The sequence below is a fragment of the Melanerpes formicivorus genome, unplaced genomic scaffold (genome assembly GCF_026170545.1).
Source record: "Melanerpes formicivorus ecotype bairdi unplaced genomic scaffold, bMelFor1.0.p_v2 SCAF_34, whole genome shotgun sequence".
NCBI lineage: Eukaryota > Metazoa > Chordata > Aves > Piciformes > Picidae > Melanerpes > Melanerpes formicivorus.
In genome coordinates, this window is record NW_027142386.1 from 9,003,102 (window position 1) to 9,018,409 (window position 15,308).

Sequence of the window (15,308 nt, forward strand, 5' to 3'; positions counted from 1 at the left end):
CACAGGAGGTTCCAGCTCAACATGAGGAGGAACTTCCATACTCTAAGCATCTCAGAGGCCTGGAGCAGGCTGCCCAGAGAGGTTGTGGAGTCTCCTTCTGTGGAGCCTTTCCATCCCTGTCTGGATGTGTTCCTGGGTGACCTGTGCTGGATTCTGTGCTCCTGCTCTGGCTTGGACTGGAAGATGTCCAGAGGTCCCTTCCAACCCCTGACATCCTGTGAGCCTGTAAAGGAAGGAAGAGTATTTGGCAGCCTGCAGATTTTTAGTGAGGTGTTTCATGTCACAAACCACAGAATGGTTTGGCTTGAAAGGGACCTTTCAGAGCAGGGACACCTGTTGCTAGCCCAGGCTGCTCACAGCCTCATCCAACTGACCTTGAGCCCCTCCAGGCTGCAGACATCCACAGCCCCCCTGGGCAACCTGTTCCAGTGTCTTGCCTCTGACTGTGTATGTGTCTTGCCAGTGTTCAGTGGCTGTTCCATCACCCAGCTCAAAGCTATTGTCTCTCATCCTGGCACTCCCAGCCCTTGTCAGAGGTCCCTCCCCAGCTCTTCTGTAGCCTCCTTCAGGTACTGGAAGGCTGCTCTAAGGTCTCCTTGGAGCCTTCCCTTCTCCAGGCTGAACAGCCCCAACTCTTCAGCCTGTCCCCAGGGGAAGGTGCCCCAGCCTTTGCATTAGGATCATAAACATCAGAGAATCTCTTCAGTTAGGAAAGACCTCTGAGGCCATCAGCTCAAGCTGTCAAGCCAACACCACTGTGGCCATTCAACCATGCCACAGAGTGCCACAGCTACACATTTCAATCAATCCTTAAAGCAGGAACCAGAAGTTCTTAAGGAAGAGCTGCAGCTACACTGTGTGGAAGGGCCTGGAGCCCCTGGGCTAGAGGAGGGGCTGAGGGAGCTGGGGGTGTTCAGGCTGGAGAAGAGGAAGGTGAGGGAGACCTCTTTGCTCTCTGCAGCTCCATGAAGGGAGTTTGGAGCCAGGAGGGGACAGCCTCTGCTCCTTGGTGGCAAGGGAAAGGAGCAGAGGCAATGGTCCCAAGGTGCAGCAGGGGAGGCTCAGGCTGGATGCTAGGAACTATTTCTTGCCAGAGAGGGCTCTCAGCCATTGGAATGGTCTGCCCAGGGCAGTGCTGGAGTCCCCATCCCTGGGGGTGTTCCAGCAGCTGTGGAGCTGGAGCTTAGGGACAGGGTTTGGTGTTGAGCCTGCAGTGCTGGGTGGAGGAGCTTGGAGGTCTCTTCCAACCAGATGCTTTCTGTGATTCTGTGAATGCTTTTGTTTCTAACACCAATGCCAACAACAGAGAAGCTGAAACTCTTGGCAGCATCAGGCACAACTGACAAAGATTTTCTGGGAGGAGGGAGTTTGTGCACATTGCTCCTGCCCTTTGGTAATATGAACACACCAGAGATCAACTGGACAGAGACAAGGGAGAATCATCTCAGGTGGAAAAGACCTCTGAGATGATGGAGTCTAACTCTACCAAGGCTGGTGTTAAAGCCTGACCCTCAGCACCACAACTCTGCCTCTTCAAAACCCTTCCAGGGATGGGGCTTCAAGCACCTCCATGAGCAGCCTGTACCAGGAGCTGAGAACCATTTTGGTGGAGCAATTTCTTCTAGAGTCCAACCTAATCCTCCCCTTGTGAAGGGGAATAGAATAGAATAGAATAGAACAGAATAGAATAGAATAGAATAGAATAGAATAGAATAGAATAGACCAGGTTGGAAGAGACCTTCATGATCATCACGTCCAACCCATCATCCAACACCACCTAATCAAGTAACCCATGACACCAAGCACCCTATCAAGTCTCCTCCTGAACACCTCCAGTGATGGTGACTCCACCACCTCCCTGGGCAGCACATCCCAATGGGCAATCACTCTAGTTGGGAAGAATTTCTTCCTAACCTCCAAACTAAACCTCCCCTGGCACAGCCTGAGACTGTGTCCTCTTGTTCTGGTGCTGGCTGCCTGGGAGAAGAGACCAACCTCTGCCTGTCTACAACCTCCCTTCAGGGAGTTGGAGACAGCAAGGAGGTCACCCCTGAGCCTCCTCTTCTCCAGGCTGAGCAACCCCAGCTCCCTCAGCCTCTCCTCACAGGGCTGTGTTCCAAACCCCTCCCCAACTTTGTTGCCCTTCTCTGGACACCTTCCAGCAAGTCAACCTCCTTCCTAAACTGAGGAGCCCAGAACTGGACACAGGACTCAAGGTGTGGCCTAACCAGTGCAGTGTCCAGGGGCACAATGACCTCCCTGCTCCTGCTGGCCACACTCTTCCTGATGCAGGCCAGGATGCCATTGGCCCTCCTGGCTGCCTGGGCACACTGCAGGCTCATGTTCAGCCTGCCATCAACCAGCACCCCAGGTCCCTCTCTGCCTGGCTGCTCTCAGCCACTCTGACCCCAGCCTGTAGCACTGCCTGGGGTTGCTGTGGCCAATGTGCAGCACCTGGCACTTGGATGTGTTCAATCTCCTGCCCTTGGACTCTGCCCATCTGTCCAGCCTGTTGAGGTCCCTCTGCAGAGCCTCTCTACCCTCCAGCAGATCAACTCCTGCCCCTAGCTTGGTGTCACCTGCAAATTTACTGATGATGGACTCAATGCCCTCATCCAGATCATCAGTGAAGATATTGAACAGGATGGGGCCCAGCACTGCTCCCTGGGGCACACCGCTGGTGCCTGGCTGCCAGCTGGCTGTGGCACCATTCACCACCACTCTCTGGGCTCAGCCTCCAGCCACTTCCTAACCCAGCTGTGATAGCATCCATGGAGATGTCTGTGGATCTGTCACGAGCCCACTGGTATGTTGCATCTCTGCCTTCATGTCCTGACGAATCATGAGCCCACCGAGCTAAGAACATCTCACCTCGGTGTCTCCAGTCGAGATCAAGATTAGAGTCCATGGCTACTTGAGACACTCTTGCAGCCAGATCTGCCTGATGGTTGTGTTGCTGTTCCTCAGTAGCTTTGCTCTTAGGAATGTGAGCATCAATGTGTCTCACCTTCACTGGAATTCTCTCGATTCGATCAGCAATGTCCTGCCACAGGTCGGCTGCCCAAATGGGTTTTCCTTTCCTCTGCCAACCACTCTTCTTCCAGTTCTTTAGCCAACCCCACAGAGCATTGGCTACCATCCATGAGTCGGTGTAGAGATAAAGCCTTGGCCATCTCTCACGTTCAGCCACGTCGAGAGCTAGCTGGACAGCTTTTACCTCTGCGAACTGACTGCATTCTCCTTCTCCATCCTTCGCCTCTGCAACTCGGCGTGTTGGACTCCACACTGCAGACTTCCACCTCCGCTTGTTCCCGACAAGACGACAGGAACCGTCTGTGAACAAAGCATCTTTCTTTTCATCATCAGAAAGGTCATTGTAAGGAGGAGCTTCCTCAGCACCAGTTACTTTCTCCTCTGGAGGTTTGGCACAGTTGGTACCTTCAGGCCAACTTGTCAGGGACTATTCTTCTGAGCCAGTAGTGCCTCCAGGAGGATCTGCTCCATGATCTTTCCAGGCACAGAGGTGAGACTGACTGGCCTGGAGTTCCCTGGTTCCTCCTTCTTACCCTTTTTGCAGATGGGGGCAATGTTTCCCCTTTTCCAGTCTGTGGGGACTGCCCCAGACTGCCATGACTTTTGAAATAGAATAGAGAGGGGTTTAGCAGCCTCCTCTGCCAGTTCTCTCGGCACCCATGGGTGTATCCCGTGGGGTCCCATGGACTTGAACACTTCCAGGTTCTTCAGGTGATCACCAACCTGATCTTCACTTCCCATGGGCAGTTCTTCCTCCCCGTCCCTGGCATTGTCTTCCATAACATCAGGAGTGTGGCTGGAGGCCCTTGCAGTGAAGACTGAGGTAAAGAAGTTATTGAGTACCTCAGCCTTTTCCTCATCACTTGTGGCCATGTCACCAGTTTCCTTTCTGAGGGGGCCCACACCTTCCCTAGGCTTCTTCTTCCCATTCATATGCCTGTAGAAGTTCTTAGTGTTCCCTTTAACCTCCCTGGCTAGATTCAATTCAAACTCTGCTTTGGCTTTCCTAACCAGGACTCTTGCTGCTCGGGCAGCTTCCTTATCTCCCCCCTGTTCTAGCTGTCCTTCTCTTTCGGAAAGCATGGACGGACTCCCATGTTGGTGAGGCAGGAATCGTTTATTGGCACAGAACAAGCAGCTTGTATAGGAAAAATCGGGCAGGGTAAGCAATTCCCTGACATTCTTGCACCACTGCTGCTAATTGGGCTTTCTCATTTGATATGCAGCTGTCCATTGTTATCTTCATCCCATATCAGGTTGGTCTTCTCCAGTATGGAGGCAAGCATCCTCTTGTCTGGCACGTCAGGTTGTTTACCACGGTCAGCTCTTCTTTATCATCAAGCCATCCTTCCAGTATCAGTGGCCTGTTGTTCTTTCTCGTCCTGAAACCTTCCATAGATACTTTCTGCTTTCCTACACCAATGGGCAATCACTCTCTGTGTGTAGAACTTCCTCCTAACCTCCAGCCTAAACCTCCCCTGGCACAGCCTGAGACTGTGTCCTCTTGTTCTGGGGCTGGTTGCTAGAGAGAAGAGACCAGCCTCTGCCTGTCCACAACCTCCCTTCAGGTATTTGTGGAGAGCAATAAGGTCACCCCTGAGCCTCCTCCTCTCCAGGCTAAGCAACCCCAGCTCCCTCAGTCTCTCCTCACAGGGCTGTGTTCCAAGCCCCTCACCAACTTTGTTGCCCTTCTCTGGACCCCTTCCAGCAAGTCAACCTCCTTCCTAAACTGAGGGGCCCAGAACTGGACACAGGACTCAAGTGGCACCATTCACCACTGTTGGGGATCGTTTTGAGCAAGAGGGGACATGGGTCCCAGCAACACCTGTGCAATTCAGGCCTTGAAGAATTCTCTGTTGATAATAGAGCGGTGGAGTAGGAGCTCCACCAAGCCAGTGCCACCAGGACATCTGTGGTACTGCTCTGTGTCCTTTGCATGGTACCCATTGCTCAGCTCACAGGCTTGGAGCTGGCAGGTGTCAGAGCCTTGGAGCTCTCAGCTGTGAGGGAAGGTTCAGGAGAAGGTCGGAGCCTGGAGCGGGGCCCAGCTCAACCGAGCACCATGGTCCACCAGGACACATCTCCCCTGCTTCCCCCCTCCTCACAGCCCAGGCTGCAGCTCAGCTCCCTGCCAGGGGTGCCCCATGGACGATGACCACGATGCCCCTGCCCTCTGGGGCTGCAGCTCCTTCAGCAGACGCAGCGGTGCCCAGGGGCCGGGCCAGGACCCTATGGACTGGGCTGGCCTCTGGCTCTTCTGAGGCCTCCCTGGTGCCAGTGGTGCTTTGCTGATGCTCTGCTGTGCACACACAGGTACAAGAGTCAGCCTCCTGCCCTCCTGTCATCCTCCTCATCCTCACCAGCCCCTCGGCTCCTGGCAGAGGAGACTCTGCTCAAGCCAATGGCACACCCATGGGCTCGCCCTGCCCTTCCTCTCAAGCCTGTGCAGATCAGGCTCTGCCCTAGATGCTGCTCCAGGTGCCCACAAGTGGATGGGGTGGCAGAAAGAGGAGAGCAGAGCATGCAGCAACACCCAAAAGGACTGAAGCCCAGTCTCCTGCCATGAACTGTCCACATGGCCCTCGTGGGAGCGTGGTGCCAAGCTTGCTGAGCAAGAAGGGCAAAGCCAGAAAGGAGCATCTGACACAGTCCCAAGGCAGAGGCTCCATCTGGGGCTCATCCAGGAGCTGGGTGCTTGAGGAATGGCACTGCAGCAGATGTGGCTGGGCTCTGAATTCCCCAGACCAGCCCTCAGGAGGTCACCCAGAGCCTCCTCAGCTTGCAGTGCCAGAGAGGAGAGCAGCGGTGCTGCCCTGCCTAGCACAGCTTCACCATCAGCCTGACCCCAGCAGCTCCTGGGGCAAAGCTGAGGCTCATTTGGCACAGCTGAGGCAAATTGCCCAGGCCCTTCCCTTGTCCCTGGTCCCCCCTGCCAGGAGCCATCCTCACTGCTTCCCCAGGCAGGGCAGACAGGAGCTGGCTTTGGTTGCACTGCTGGCTGTGCCAAGCCACAGTTTCACCAGGGCCTTGCTCCACCCAGCTGGGGCATGAGGACTGCTGGAGCCCCAGAGAATGAGGCCCTGGAGAGCTGGGGGCTGGGCTCCCTGCTGAGCCCCCACTCAGGACAGCCGAGAGCAAAGCCTCACCCTCGTCCTGGGCTGTGGGCTGCTCAGGCTTGGCCTCGACCTGCTGATCCTGCAGCCTTTTCTGGCCCCCAGACAGCTGCAGCAGCTCTGGAGGCAGCTGCTCCCCCGGGGCAGGAGGAGGCAGCAGCAAGGTGCTGCGGCAGTCGAAGCCTTCCAGCGCCCTCAGGATCTGTGCATGGGGAGGAGAAACCACCCCTGGGAGGCACTGCTGGAGCTCCAGCCCGGCCACGGCCACGGCCACAGCCCCAGCCCCGGCCCCAGCCCCGGCCCCGGCCCCGGCCCCGGCCCCGGCCCCAGCCCCGGCCCCGGCCCCAGCCCCAGCCCCAGCCCCGGCCCCAGCCCCGGCCCCAGCCCCAGCCCCAGCCCCGGCCCCGGCCCCAGCCCCGGCCCCAGCCCCAGCCCCAGCCCCGGCCCCAGCCCCAGCCCCGGCCCCAGCCATAGCCCCGGCCCCAGCCCCAGCCCCGGCCCCAGCCCCGGCCCCAGCCCCAGCCCCGGCCCCAGCCCCAGCCCCAGCCCCGGCCCCAGCCACAGCCCCAGCCCCAGCCCCAGCCCCAGCCCCGGCCCCAGCCCCGGCCCCAGCCACAGCCCCAGCCCCAGCCCCAGCCCCGGCCCCAGCCATAGCCCCGGCCCCAGCCCCAGCCCCGGCCCCAGCCCCGGCCCCGGCCCCAGCCCCAGCCCCGGCCCCAGCCCCAGCCCCGGCCCCAGCCACAGCCCCAGCCCCAGCCCCAGCCCCAGCCCCAGCCCCGGCCCCGGCCCCAGCCACAGCCACAGCCCCGGCCCCAGCCACAGCCCCAGCCCCAGCCCCAGCCACAGCCACGGCCCCGGCCCCGGCCCCAGCCACAGCCACAGCCCCGGCCCCAGCCCCAGCCCCAGCCCCAGCCCCAGCCTCAGCCCCAGCCCCGGCCCCGGCCCCAGCCACAGCCACCCCCCCCGGCCCGGCCAGCTTCCCCCTGTTGCCTTCCTCTCGACTGCAGGACCAGCCAAGCCCCTCCACAGCCTGCCAGCAGAAGAGGCTCACTCTGAACCACCACCCCCAGGCTGTGCCCTGCCTCCTGTCTCCATCTCCCTGGCACGAGGCTGGGAACACTGCGGTGCCCTGAAGCTGCACAAGGTGGATGTGGGGAGCAGAGCTCCGCTCTTTACCTGCTCCTCAGCAAGGTACTGCTGGTCAAACTCCAAGGAGTACAACTCGATGGGGAACTCACAAGGGTTCTTCACCACCACTGTGCCCTGTGCCCCGGGGCTGGATGGCAGCACTGGCCCCAGCTCCAGCACTTCAGGCTGGAACTCCAGGCGTGGCTCCAACCCACTGCCCGAGACCAGCAGCTGGAGGTGCTGGCTGCTCTGGCAAATGTTGATCTTCAGCTGGCTCAGGTAGGGCTTCTGAAAAGAGAAAAGTGCAGAAGCTCCTCCATGAAGTGCCAGGGCCTCAAACTCAGCCTGTGCCCCGAGGCCAGGGCTGGCAGCAGCACCTCTCAGCTTGTAGGGAGCTAGGACCCAGCGGGCGGAGGATCTGGCGCGGTACGGGACGCGAGGGCCCCGCCCCTGCCAGCCAATAGCCTTCAGCTGACGGTGCCGGCAGCCGGCAGTGACGCACACCGCAGCTATATAGTGCTGCGGCGCTCACGGGCAGAGGCCGTTTGCCCTGCGCGCGTTGGTGTCTGCGAGCCCATGGACCGAGCGGCCTGGGGTTGGCCGCCGTGCCGGTCCTGAACCAGGTCGCCGCGCCTGCGACAGGCAGCAGAGCTGAATGGAGAACAGAAAGCAGGACAAGGAGGGCTGCTTGAAACTGGAGAAGGCAGAGTCAGGCTCAGGGAAGGGAGACACTTGGGATGCTGAGTGCTGAGCCCCTGGCCCAGGTTGCCCCACGGGGGAGATGCCCCACAGCAGCACAGGGCTTTGCCTTGCGTTTTGGAGAGGGAACCTGGAGCAAAGAGCTGCTCAGCATAGCCCAGGGCCCTTTGATCCCCCAGGAGCCAGGTGGGAGAGCTGCTGCCCTGCCAGGAGAGCAGAGCAGGCTGCTGGCTCAGGAGTCCTGCTGCCAGCAGCTGAACCTCTCCCTGCTCTCTGGGCACCTCCAGCTCTCCTCAGCTGCCCTGCAGCAGAGCTCCTTGGAGCCTGCCCCATCAGAGGAGGTCTTTCAGCACTCCCTCTCCCAGCAGCTCCACAGAAGGCTGCTGGCTCTGTGGAGCAAGGGCTCACTGCTGACTCTGCAGAAGCTTCTCTCCTGGAGGCAATAGTCACCATACACGTTATATGGTCTTTTGGGACGGACGTCAGTCCATCCCTGAGAGCTGCTTTGTATCCCAACTGGCACTTTCCCCCAACCTTCTAACACTTGCTCAAAACCATGCTGTCCTTTAAACACACCTCCAACCACAATACAGGTTCGAGTCCAGTTCCTCGATGCGTTGCCAACCTGCTGAGAGCCCAATGATCGCAGCTCTTGGGGATCATACGGTAACCGCTGAGGCAGTCCCTTAATCAATAATGCACTACAATTTGCCACTTCACTCTCATTACTACAACTATTACTACTATCATTAACAAACATATTTACATCAAATCTGGGTATCCCTATCAGACATGTCTGAAAAGGTTCACCCACAGTCTGAAGGCTCAAACAAAATTCATTGCTGCCTGTCCTGTTGGGCCATGTTCCCTAGACAAGGCACAAAGCTTAAGCTGAACTGGATAGAATGCTCTAACAGAGCTGGCATAATGCATGGTCAGAGAGAACAGACATTGTAAAGAAGAACTTAGATCTTAACAGTTCTGATCTTTACATTTCACTCCTCTTACTGACAGAGAAGACTTGCTTCTGCCTGAACACATTGCACACAGAGGTTGAGGCACAACTGCAATCCTCAGCACTGTCTCTTGCAATCTGCTTTAGGGTTATCTTGCATCTTTATTTTCTCTAGGATGGTCAAAAATCATGAATTGTTTAATGGCAGCAAGATTTCCTTCATCTGTAAAGGTAGATCTGGCCAGGCTCTAGCTTCACAGACAGAAAACTTGCAGGCAATCAGCAAGAGCAAAAGAGCTCCATTGCTGTGCCCAACATAAAATTACCCATAATAATGTGTTTTTGCTCATCCTGGTAACACCGATCTCTTATTGGGACCATTGGAAAAACACCTTTTTTGTTTTGCTATGGGCTATTCTCTCTTCCCCCTTTTTCTTTGTTTGTTTGTTTGTTTGTTGATGTTTTCAGCCCAAAATGCAAATGCATGTTGTGTTGTTATGAGCTTTGATTTTCCCTCTAGGTGTGTAAAATTACAGCAAACTGCTGAGATAACAGATAAGTCCCTGTGAACATTTCCTCTAATCACTCAGCCAACCATAACATTCAGTCCTAATTCACCTGGTGCTGTGGTACATGCTTCTGGGTGATGCTTTTGATCCCAGATTATCATAGCAGCTATCGTGATCCATGTTCGACTGCATGGGAAGTGCTGCTTCCTCTTAGTCTTGATTCTTCTGCACATTAGCGAAGGAATACTTGTTACAATTAAACCCTCTTTACTACAAACCTTAACTACATTACATGGAGCTCCTTTGAAATGCCAAGGCACGCAGCTAAGAAGGTTCCAACCGAAAGAGAATCTTACAATGTGAACTCATGACTAAGTACTTACACCTTACTGCAATCACTGTGTACTAAGTACCTGTAAATACCAAACGTTTGCCGTGCATTATGCTTACCAGGAAAACTCAGCACAGCTCTAAATAACAAAGCTCTGAGAGACATCGCAATCAGAAGTGAAGCAATTAGCACTGTTGCTTTCAATCAGAACAGAGCCATGGGCGACAGTAGCCGTACCAGAGACCGCTGCGGTCGGTGCTGCCTGTGTCATCGGAGCTGTCGGTGCCGCCTCGGCCGGAGCTGTCGGCGCCCGCGGGGGCCATCGGGGGTCGCGGGAGGGCTGTGCTCGTAAGAATGCCGTAACCGCGAGCCTCCAAGCGCTCCTTGTTCTCTAAGGGGGGCCGTAACGCAAAGTCGGCGCTGTGTCATAGTATCATAATAGTATCATAGTATCACAGGATCAGTCAGGGCTGGAAGGGACCACAAGGATCATCCGGTTCCAACCCCCCTGCCATGGGCAGGGACACCCCACACTAGATCAGCCTGGCCAGAGCCTCATCCAGCCTGGCCTTAAACACCTCCAGGGACAGGGCCCTAACCACCTCCCTGCACAACCCATTCCAGGGCTTCACCACTCTCATGGGGAAGAACTTCCTCCTCCCCTCCAGCCTGAATCTCCCCACCTCCAGCTTCATTCCATTCCCCCTAGTCTGCCTGAGATCCTGAGCAGTCCCTCCCCAGCCTTCCTGTAGCCCCCTTCAGATCTTGGAAGGCCACAATGAGGTCACCTGGGAGCCTTCTCTTCTCCAGACTGAACAGCCCCAACTCCCTCAGTCTGTCCTCACAGCAGAACAGCTCCAGCCCTCTGCTCATCCTCGTGGCCCTTCCCTGGACACGTTCCAGCACCTACAGATCCCTCTTGTCATAGGGGCTCCAGAACTGGACACAGTACTCCAGGTGGGGTCTCACCAGGGCTGAGTAGAGGGGGAGGATCACAGTATCACACTATCACAGTATCACTTAGGTTGGAAAGGACCTCGAGGATCATCGAGTCCAACCTATCAACACAGTCCCCATGCCTAGACCATGGCACCAAGTGCCACGTCCAATTCTCCTCTTGAACGCCTCCAGGGTCGATGACTCCACCGCCTCCCTGGGCAGCCCGTTCCAATGACGAACGACTCGCTCGGTGAAGAACTTCCTCCTCACCTCGAGTCTAAACCTTCCCTGGCACAGCTTGAGACTGTGTCCCCTTGTTCTGGTGCTGGGTGCCTGGGAGAAGAGGCCAACCCCTTCCTGGCTACAACCACCCTTTAGGTAGCTGTAGAGGGCAATGAGGTCACCCCTGAGCCTCCTCTTCTCCAGGCTAAATAATCCCAGCTCCCTCAGCCTCTCCTCACAGGGCTGTGCTCAAGGCCTCTCCCCAGCCTTGTTGCCCTTCTCTGGACACCTTCAAGTCTCTCAATGTCCTTCTTAAACTGAGGGGCCCAGAACTGGACACAGGACTCAAGGTGCAGCCTACCCAAAGCAGAGTCCAGGGGCACTATGACCTCCCTGCTCCTGCTGGCCACACTATTCCTAATGCAGGCCAGGATGCCATTGGCCCTCCTGGCCACCTGGGCACACTGCTGGCTCATATTCAGGCGGCTGTCGATCAGCACCCCCAGGTCCCTCTCTGTTTGGGAGCTCTCAGCCACTCTGACCCCAGCCTGTAGCTCTGCCTGGGATTGCCGTAGCCAAAGTGCAGCCCCTGGCACTTGGACTTGTTAAATGCCATCCTGTTGGACTCTGCCCATCTGTCCAGTCGGTCGAGGTCCCTCTGCAGAGCCTTTCAACCCTCTAACTGACCAACATCTGCCCCCAGCTTGGTGTCATCTGCAAATGTGCTGATGCCTGACCCAATCCCCTCATCCAGATCATCAATGAAGATGTTAAAGAGGATGGGGCCCAGCACTGACCCCTGGGGGGCACCACTGGTGCCTGGCTGCCAGCTGGCTGTGGCACCATTCACCACCACTCTCTGGGCTCAGCTCCAGCCAGTCCCTAACCCAGCTCAGAGTGCTGCTGTCCCAGCCAGGGGCTGACAGCTTGGCCAGGAGCTTGCTGTGGGGGACGGTGTCAAAGGCCTTGCTGAAGTCCAGGCAGAGCACATCCACAGCCTGCCCCACACCCACCAGGCAGTCACCTGGTCATAGAAGGAGATCAGGTTGGAGAGGCAGGACCTGCCCCTCCTAACTCCATGCTGGCTGGGCCTGAGCCCTTGGCCGTCCTTCAGGTGCGCAGTTATTGCCGCCAGGACAATCTGCTGCATCACTTTCCCTGGCACTGAGCTCAGGCTGCCAGGCCTGGTGTCTCCATGACACTGCTCCCTGACCCCATCGCCCAGCTCCGGAGGCCACTCCTCCTGAGCTCCTCCTGCCTTGCTGTTAAACACTGAGGCACAGAAGGTGTTCAGGACCTCAGCCTTTGCCTCCTCTTCAGTCACAGTGTTCCCCTCCAGGTCCAACAGGGAGTGCAGGTTCTTCCTGCCCTTCTTCTTAGTGTTAATATATTTATAACAATGCTTTTTATTGTCTTTGTCAGAGGTGTTCAGCTTCAGTTCCAGCTGGGCCTTAGCCTCCCTAATTTTATTCCTACATAATCTAACAGCTTCCTTGAACATACCTCGAGAAGCCTTCCCCTGCTTCCAAAGGTGATACAGCCTCTTCTTCCCCCTTAACTCCTCCAGGAGCTGCTTGCTCATCCAGGCCGGTCGCCTTCCCCGCCGGCTCGCCTTCCGGCACGTGGGAACCGCCAGTTCCTGTGCCTTCAAGAGCTCCTGTTTGAAGTAGGTCCAACCCTCCTGGACCCCTTGGTTCATGAGGGCTGGTACCCAGGGGACTTTACAAACAAGTTTCTTAAGTAGGCTGAAGTTTGCCCTCCTGCAGTCCAAGGTGAAGGTCCTGTTGGTGCTCCTCCCTAGCTCCCTGCATATTGAAACCTTCACTATCTCGTGGTCACTGCACCCTAGGCAGCCTCCCACCATCACCTCTCCCACCAGCCCTTCCCTATTGGAGCACAGCAGGTCAAGCAGAGCCTGGCCCCTGGTAGGCTCGCTTAACAGCTGTGTCAGGAAGCTGTCCTCCATGCACTCCAGGAATCTTCTGGACTGCCTCCTCCCTGCTGAATGAAGTTCCCAGCAGATATCTGGCAGGTTGAAGTCACCAACAAGGACAAGATCTGATGATCTTGAGACGGCCTCCAGCTGCTTGTAGAATACTTCATCAGCCTCCTCATCCTGGTTGGGTGGTCTGTAACAGATTCCAATCAGGATGTCAGACTTGTTAGGCTGTCCTCTGATTTTGACCCACAGGCTCTCAACTCCCTCATCTTCCACCTCAAGTTGTGTGGCAGAGAGTGACTCTCTAATACACAGAGCCACCCCTCCTCCTCTCCTCCCTCGCCTGTCTCTCCTACAGAGCCTGTAACCCCCCAGTGCAGCACTCCAATCGTGGGTGCTGTCCCACCAAGTTTCTGAGACGGTGACTACATCATAGTCGCCCTGATGGATCAGGACCTCCAGCTCCTCTTGCTTGTTGCCCAGGCTGCCTGCATTGGTGTACATGCACTGCAGCTGTGCTCCTGACTTCTCAACTGACCCTGCCTTGTGCCCTACTCTTACCTCTGCAGAGGGACCGATTGCCTCACCCACCCCCTTCAGACCTAGTTTAAAGCCCTCCTAATGAGCCCTGCCAACTCCAGTGCCAGGACTCTCTTACCCCTTCTAGATAGATGCACCCCATCGAGACCCAGCAGGTCAGGTGCGGTGAAAGTTGTCCCGTGGTCAAAGAACCCAAAGTTCTGCCTCTGGCACCATCCCCTGAGCCAGTTGTTGATGGTGTGGGTTCTCCCATTCCTCTCGGTGTACACCCCTGCCACTGAGGGAACTGAGCAGAACACCACTTGAGCTCCTGCCCCATCAATCAATTGTCCAAGGGCCCTGAACTCCTTCTGAATTGCCCTGGTGCCCTTCCTGTCAATCTCATCGCTCCCAGCCTGTATTACCAGCAGAGGGGAATAGTCAGAGGGCTGGATTCATTTAGGGAGTCTCTTTGCAATGTCCCTAACCCCTGCCCCTGGTAGGGAGCAGACCTCCCTGTGGGATGGGTCGGGATGACATATGAGTCCCTCAGTACCCCCCAGGAGAGAGTCCCCAACAACTATAACCCTTCTCCTTTTCTTTGTGGAGCTGGTCCTTATAGCTGGTGAGGACCGCTTGGGCTTAGGCTCCCCTCTGGATGGCTGCTCCTCAGCCTCAGCCCTCTCATCCTTACTGCCCTCAGCCTGCAGGGCCTCATACTTATTATGCAAGGGCAGCGGAGGAGGAGGAGAGGGCCGGGGTGGATTTCTCTTGCCACCCCTGGCAGGGACCTGTATCCATCCCTCTCTGCTTCCAGGGACCCTTCCCTCAGCAGGGGAGATCTGCAGAGCCTTCTCCCTTGCCCTGCTAGCCACACTTCTCCTGATACAGCCCAGGACCTGATTGGCTTTGCGGGCTGCAAGTGCACTCTGAGAGCTCATGTTGAGCTTTTTGTCCCCCAGCACCCCCAAGTCTCTCTCCTCAGGGCTGCTTTCCAGCCAGTCCCTGCCCAGCCTGCATTTGTGCCTGGGATTGCCTCGACCCAGATGCAGGACCCTGCACTTGCTCTTGTTGAACCTCCTGAGGTTGGCTTGTGCCCACCTCTCCAGCCTGTCCAGCTCCCTCTGGATGGCCTCCCTTCCCTCCAGCTGTCTGCTGCACCACACAGCTTGGTGTCATCAGCAACCCTGCTGAGGGTGCACTCAATGCCACTGTCCATGTCCCCCACAGAGATGTTGAACAAGCCTGGTGCCAGGACTGATCCCTGAGGGACTCTGCTTGTCCCTGGCCTCCACTGGGACATGGAGCCATGGACAGCCACTCTTTGGGTGCAGCCATCAAGCCAGTTCCTTATCCATCTAGTGGTCACCCATCACACCCATGTGTCACCAGCCTGGAGCCCAGGATGTGGTGCGGGACAGTGTCGAAGGCTTTGCTCAGCTCCAGGTAAATGACATCAGCTGCTCTCCCCTCAGCTATTGATGTTGTCACCTGCTCAGAGAAGGCCACCAGGTTGGTCAGGCAGGATTTGCCCTTGGCAAAGCCATGCTGACTGTTCCCAATCACCTCTTCACTATTCTGAGCCAGTAGTGCCTCCAGGAGGATCTGCTCCATGATCTTTCCAGGCACAGAGGTGAGACTGACTGGCCTGGAGTTCCCTGGTTCCTCCTTCTTACCCTTTTTGCAGATGGGGGCAATGTTTCCCCTTCTCCAGTCTGTGGGGACTGCCCCAGACTGCCATGACTTTTGAAATAGAATAGAGAGGGGCTTAGCAACCTCCTCTGCCAGTTCTCTCGGCACCCATGGGTGTATCCCGTGGGGTCCCATGGACTTGAACACTTTCAGGTTATTCAGGTGATCACCAACCTGATCTGCACTTCCCATGGGCAGTTCTTCCTCCCCGTCCCTGGCTTTGACTTCC